General features: G+C 47.1%; 1 long non-coding RNA gene across 1 annotated transcript; it reads left to right on the forward strand.

The window, feature by feature from the left end:
- The first annotated feature begins 171 nt into the window (after positions 1–171).
- Positions 172–7,089, forward strand: LOC132015440 (uncharacterized). The gene is made up of 3 exons (XR_009403683.1): positions 172–1,458; positions 2,321–2,401; positions 6,154–7,089. It is a non-coding gene; the product is annotated as an uncharacterized LOC132015440 (long non-coding RNA).
- Positions 7,090–7,440: the final 351 nt, after the last annotated feature.

The following is a 7,440-nucleotide window of genomic DNA, read 5'->3' on the forward strand; positions in this document are numbered from 1 at the left end:
CGCCCCGCCCCCGGGGCGCCCTCGCCATCCATTGGCTGGCGGCGGAGGGCTGGGCACCAATCGCCGTGGGCCCGCCCTCCGCCCCGCCCGCCCCGCTGCCGCTCCGCGCGGACCCAACCTCCCACCGCGGCTTCCAGCCTCTCTCGCAGCTCCGCGGGGGGGTTGCTGGGGGCCGCCGCCGGGGGCCTGCGCTCCGGCGCCGGCCTGGTCGGGGCCATTCGGCCGGCCGCTCGCTGCGGGCAAGACGAGGACCGGAAGGATGGAATGTCTGTTGGGCCTCGGGCTCGTGATGTTTCCAGGGGTGTCTGGATGACCGGCTCGACCTCCAGCCCTGCGCTCCCGGCCGTGCTCCCAGTCCCTTGCCACGCAGGGCCTTCTGGGGGACGCCCACCCAGATACATCCCAAACACAGCTGCGGGACCCCTCGAACTCTGCTACGCTTCTGTACCCACCCCTAGAAGTCATCACGGCAGCTGGAAAGCACTGCCGACCTCCTCGTGGCTGTGAGCAGACCCTTAAATGACCGCGACACACCCCGTGTAATTTGTCTGTGGCGCCCCCCACAAGCCATAATTAAAACTCGGAACTCAAGATGGACGGTCCAGGACAATCTCGTATGAGAAGAGGAAGGGACCTGGACGTCATTTTGCCTCCACCGTTTTTGTTACATAATGGAAACCAGACAGCGAGGGAAGGCCACTTGCCCAGGGTTACTCCACTGGTGAGAGGCAGCCCAGCCCCATGTGCCACTTCCCTTCTCAGTGCACAGTCCAAGACAGATGCTGGGACAAAGGACTGCACCACGTTTCCTTAGACCATAGTGGTCAGGGGCGCCTGGGTGGTGCAGTCCGGTAAGGCACCGACTCTTGATTTTGGCTGAGGTCATGATCTCGGGGTGGTGAGATAGAGCCTGGGCGCTCAGCAGCGAGTCCGCTTGAAATATCTCTCTCCTCTAAAATAAATAAATAAATCTAAGAGGGAAAGAGAGGAAAAGAAAGCATTGTGCCCAGTCAAGATCCCAGCTGGAAACAAATGGCACGCTCCAAATTTGAAAATCTGAGGTACATTTTTTTTTTTAAGATTTTATTTATTTATCAGAGAGAGAGTGGGAGAGAGCGAGCACAGGCAGACAGAATGGCAGGCAGAGGCAGAGGGAGAAGCAGGCTCCCCACTGAGCAAGGAGCCGGATACGGGACTCGATCCCAGGACGCTGGGATCATGACCTGAGCCGAAGGCAACTGCCCAACCAACTGAGCCACCCAGGCGTCCCTGGGGTACATTTATTAAAGGAATTATTTAAACATTGACTGGTGAACCACAAGGATGGAGAAGTAACCTGGAGTCAGTGCACCACTGTCAACCCTAGACTGGTTCCCAAAACCCAAAGAAAGGAAGAAGGAAGAGGCTACCTTCCTGAGCTGTGGTCATCAGTGACCCCACTGGGCGGGTGCCGAGGTGGTAAGCATCCAGACCTCCCACTTCCTGCCAGAGTGGTCCATGGGCTGAACACATCAGGAAGCCAGAGACCTAGGGAGTCCCTTTAAGGAAGTCTTGGCAGCTTACTCTCCAGGAACACAGACCCGGTGGGAAAGGCTGGAGAGTAGGTGGGATAGAGAGACAAATGCAAGACATTGAACACACATAAGCAACTAAGATTCGTCTTAGCTGAGTAGACAGTAAAGTCAAAGCGGCAAGGTCAAGGGTCGAAAATTGAGTGGGCCCAGAGGCAGAGCTGAAACAGCAGAGCCCCCCTCTGCAGATGTCCAGAGCAAGACACGAAAAGGGATTCAGTCCCCCTTGGTTCCCCCACCCCAAACCAAGGTCACTTACTCCAGCTGTTACGGCCACTCACTCTCTGGAGCTCCCTGAGAGCAGGTGAGAGCAGGACTTTGCCTTTTACTTCTTTGATGTCTCTCCACAACCCTGAACACAGTGTGATTTTTTGGAAGTTAGGTCATTCTACCCAGCAAGTCAGAGAGGAATTGTTTCTCTACGCTCCTGTTCTACAAACCTGGGCAGGTATACCATGCCAAACCCACTTTTGGATATCTTACAGAGCCCAGGAATCCTCTCCTAAGCCGTGGCAAGTAGGGGCAGGTGTTTCTGAGTTCAGGAAGGGGCACATGACACCCAAGATCTGAGTGTAACATCAAAGTATGTTGCATTGCCTTTGGTCTCACAGACAAGATGCTCCTTAACAAAAAAGTTTCCATATGTAAGAAACTTCTAAGAATGTCTGGGTTTTATCTCTTCTCTCTTATCAGAAAAATGCAGTAGGTACAAAGAACATGATAATATTTTATGGTTTCTCTACTACCAGGTAATTTTGCAGCATAATATGACCTTGGAGCACTGGACTGGAAAGCGGCTTGTTTTCAACCAAGAAAGAGCTGTTCTATTTGTAAGTTTTTTACTTGTACAATCTAGAAATGTTTAAATAGAACATACTTTCCAAAGATTTTTGAGCTTCTACAGCTATTCACAGATTCAAGTAATTAACTATTCAGGAGCCATAAATCTGGGAAATATGAAGACTGACTCAGTAGGGACACCTCAGTGACTCAGTAGTGTTAGGTGCATGCCTTTGGCTCATGCCATGATCCTGGGGTCCTGGGATCGAGCCTCATGTGGGTCTCCCTGCTCAGCTGAGAGCCTGCTTCTCCCTCTCCCTCTGCCTCTCTCCCCTACTCATGCTCTCTTTCTCTCTCTCTCAAATAAATAAATAAAATCTTTATTAAAAAAAAAAAAAGACTGATCTTACAGCAGATACCCAACACCTAAATTAATTTCATTAGTTCACTCAACAAAGTCCTTTGTGTGCCTACATTTTTGGTTCTGCATTGAGTTTCGAATCAGGCAAGAGCACATGCATCACTTTAGTGAGAAAAGAGAAGTTCAGGAAGTGCTCTTTCAACAGGAGTGAACTGAAACTAATTACCTTGACCATCTAAAAAAGCTAAAATTATACAAAAAGAGGAAAACGTCTTTATTTTCTCCTATAGGCAACTCTCAATTATTCAGTGACCAGAAAAACGATTTATGGATTCTACAGGCCCCTGACTCTTCACTGCTCCCTTCATTGTCCAACTTGTTATGATTTGTTATTAGTACAGCTTACATATACTTGACCTTGACCTTGGGTTGATTAAAAAGGAAAAATCCAAGCTGACAGCCAAAGAGAAACCTCATGAAGAGACTCAGGAACTAAGTATTTGGTGATTTTTACCCAGCAGGAGAAATTTTCCTTCCCCCAGGTTCCATTCACCCTAAAAAGATATCTTCACACAAAAAACCTCGACAACGTACATGACTTCTCTCTCCTGCTGCTACTGCCCTGAGCCAGGGCAAATCTTTGCATCTGGAGGAGAGTAAACTTCTTTAAGACCAGAAGGGATCTGGCAGGAGCGAGGTAAGCAAAGTAGTAAGGGGAACCGCAGAGGAATAGCGGGGAGAAGTTCTGAGCTTAGTTCTGAACTGGGAACAATAGGCAGAGATGCAGAAATTTTGCAGTTGAAGTACTGATTCTGATAGGAGAGTCCACCTGCCAGAAATACTTACTTTCCCTCCCCAGCCGCCAAACTCCACTTAAGAAACCTAGCTGCGGGGCGCCTAGATGGCTCAGTTGATTATGTGACTGCCTTCAGCTCAGGTCATGATCCCAGAGTCCCAGAATCGAGTCCCGCATCCGGCTTCCAGCTCCGTGGGGAGTCTGCTTCTCCCTCTGACCTTCTCCCCTCTCATGCTCTCTCTCACTCTTAAATAAGATCAGAAAGAAAGAAAGAGAGAGAGAGCGAGAAAGAAAGAAAGAAAGAAAGAAAGAAAGAAAGAAAGAAAAAAGAAAGAAAGAAAGAAATCTAGCTTTATGGGGCACCAGGATGGCCCAGCCAGTTGGACATCTAACTAGTGGTTTCCGCTCAGGTCATGACCTTGGGGTTGTGGGATCAAGACCTGCATATGGCTGCACACTCAGTGGGGAGTCTGCTTGAGATTCTCTCTCTCTCCCTCTGCCCCTACCCCTGCTTACATGCACACACTCGCTCTCTAAAATTAATTAAATACATTTAAAAACAAGAAAATCCTAGCTGCAGCTCCTGTCCTTCTCATGACACATTCCCTGGTGACGAAGGCCACAGGGCCACCCACCTGCCATCCTTGTTTCACCGCCATATACCTCTAGCTCTATCTATATCATATCATCCCACCGACACTCTGAAGTTCCTGAAGTTTGAGCCTGTTTTGCAGGATCTTTACAACCTCGCAGAACGCATCTTCATGGTGCTTAGTAGGAATGATTGTTCGACACTGCATTCCTGGGGGCAGAGCCAGTGGCTGTTATGGGAGTATAATCCTGGGATTCTAAAAGCCCAGGCTGCCCAAAGCGCTCCCCACTCTTATGCTGGTAAGCTGTTACTAGATTTAAGCCCTAGAAGCTGGGGTTGAAGAAAAGAGGTCACTTGGAAGCATTATTGTCCATTAACACCTTGTCACTTATCTAAGTGCCGAAGGAATATCACTGGGTGTGGTAAGTTTATAAACTTGAGTGCTGGAGCGAAAGAGGTGGACCAGTCCTTAGCATGGGTCATGAGATCTCCATATCTCATGGAGACACAACTGGGTCCAGAAGGGGAGACTCTGAGAGGTGCTTGGGCACTGGTCACAACAGCTGGAGGACACCTGTGTGCCTGGAAGGCTAAGTAGAGAGAGAATGGGAAATACCAGAAAGATGATGGAGGTCAACCAGGCCAGTTCAGCTCATCTATCCAGAGGTGAAGCCTATTTCCATCAGCTCGACAGCAAGTGTTTTAAGAGAGACTCAGCTCCTGAAGCTGAAAAGTCAGCTAATTCTCGATATGGAAACATAATAAATATGGTATTTTGGACATGTGCATTAGAGATGTAAGTACATGGTAGATTTTAGAGCTGAGGAGCTTTAGAAACCTAATCTAATACTTTTATTTCTTTTTAATTTTTTATTTATTCATTTGACAGAGATCACGAGTAGGCAGAGAAGCAGGCAGAGAGAGGAGGAAGCAGGCTCCCCGCTGAGCAGAGAGCCCAATGTGAGGCTCGATCCCAGGACCCTGGGATCATGACCCGAGCCGAAGGCAGAGGCTTTAACCCTCTGAGCCACCCAGGCACCCTAATCTAATACTTTTAAAGAGAAATCCAAGACTCCAAGGTAAAGGGTGGTACCACCCAGTGTTATAAGAAATAAGTAATGGAAGACCAAAGGAATTAGGTATTCTGCCCAACAAATTCCTTGCTTGAGATCATCAGAAGAAGGAATTTCAGGAGCACCTGGGTAGCTTAGTTGATCGAGTGTCTGACACTTGATTTCAGTTCTGGTCATGATCTCAGGGTGGTGATCGCAGGGTCCTGAGATCCAACCCCATGTCAGACTCTCTGCTCAGCAAGGAGTCTGCTTGAGATCTCTCCCCCTCTCCCTCTGCCCCTCCCTGCTCTCGGAAATACATACATACTACATACATATATATATATATACATACATACATCTTTAAAAAAAAAAAAAGGAATTTCAACTGAGTACAAAAAAGTTAAAGCAAAAATTTTTATAAACATTTTTCAAAAGATTTTATTTATGAAACAAAACAAAACAAAACAGTGCCTCCTGGGTGGGTCAGTGGGTTAAAGCCTCTGCCTTCGGCTCAGGTCATGATCCCAGGATTCTGGGATGGAGCCCCGGCATCGGGCTCTCTGCTCCGCGGGAAGCCTGCTTCCTCCTCTCTTTCTCTTCCTGCCTTTCTGCCTACTTGTGATCTCTGCCTGTCAAATGAATAAACAAAATCTTTAAAACAAACAAAAAAAAGATTTTATTTATCTAGAGATAAAGAGAGAGCACAAGAAGGGGGAGGGTCAGCGGGAGAGGGAGAAGCAGACTTCCCCACCCTGAGCAGGGAGCCCCATCCTGGAACTCTTTGATCATGACCTAAGCCAAAGGCCGATGCTTCATCGACTGAGCCACCCAGGTGCCCTACAAAAATTTAAGTAGGGAGTTTGCAGCCATTTGCATTGCTCATTAATTTAAAAAATAAGAGAAACCTCAAGTAATAGTTAAATATTTACATCCTTATCTATGAAGGCACTAAGAAACTCAGTGTATTTTGCAATGATTTTTTTTTTTATTGATTCCAGGAAGGCCGACTCTGAGTGCCAAAACTTGGATAACTTTTACTGGAAGCCGGACACTCCAGAAGTCCACCCTGACTCCTCTTCTTTGCTGGGGAGCCTGAGACCCCACAGCTCACTTACCCACCTCGTAAAAGGGGGTTGTCCTGAGGATCACAGACAAATGTGACGCTCTAAAACACCCAGCTGCCTCGAAGCTACCCAGCAGTTCAACCCGTGACAGCATTATTATTTTTATTTACATTATTATTTTTATTTACAAACATTATTTTTATCTAGAGCAAAGGCTCTTTTGTAAGTCCTCATGATCACCCTCTGGCCTTGACTCTCCCATCCTCTACAGGTTCCTGCTGAAACCTAAGTAACTCGGTATTGTACTTTGAAAGCTAGAGAAGTTAAACAGGGAGCAGCGCAAGTGGGACCTGCTAGAGTAAATCTTGTTTAGAAAAGGCAACTTCTTTAACAGTCAGTGAAAGGGCTGCCTGGGTGGCACAGACACTGTTCCCACTCCGGCCCTACCCATGACCACCCTAGAGTTTTCTCATGGGCTCCTTGGAGTTTGGGAAGCACAGTCAGGCGGGATTGGCCTTCTTCTGGACCATAAACAAGCTCTGCTCACACTTTCCCATGTGTTTAATTTTCTAAAGGAAGCTTATGATAAACCCAGGGAGGGAGCCCAGTGCCCCACTGGGCAGGTTATTGAAAGACAGTCCCAGTTTTCTTGTTAATTTCCAAATGTGATATTTGAAGGAACTTTGGAAACCTTCCAATTGTGTGAAATATCTAGCTGTTTGTTTGTTTGTTTGTTTTAAATAAGTCTGTAGAACTACTTTTCTCTCTGACACTTTCTCCCCCAAACAACTTTTTTGTTTTGTAAATAGTTAATGCCTTTGACTCATTTACGAATGAAAAGTACATCCCACGCAGGCTTCCTCCTCTGCCCCAAAGCAATGCAGACGGTATCCCCCACCTTGGGCAACTCTTTAATATTAGCTTCTTGTTAATCGTCCTAGGGATACTTCGTACAAATAGAAGGAAATAGAAATGCATGCCATTATTTCGTCCACTTTCTAACACCTGAGAAAGGAGGTTACATGTACTCTTTTAAGTACCTTGCCACTTAATATGACCTGGAGTTCCCTGCAGGTCTACATGGAGAGATGGCCCGCATTCATAGAGCAGCATTCATAGCCCCATTGCTAGACACTTGGATTATTTCCAATCTTTTGTTATTGCAAACTGTCACAAGGGATAACCTCCTCTCTGAAATTTCATAAAGATGTTTCTGTAGGA

Source organism: Mustela nigripes, chromosome 4 (genome assembly GCF_022355385.1).
Source record: "Mustela nigripes isolate SB6536 chromosome 4, MUSNIG.SB6536, whole genome shotgun sequence".
Taxonomy (NCBI): domain Eukaryota; kingdom Metazoa; phylum Chordata; class Mammalia; order Carnivora; family Mustelidae; genus Mustela; species Mustela nigripes.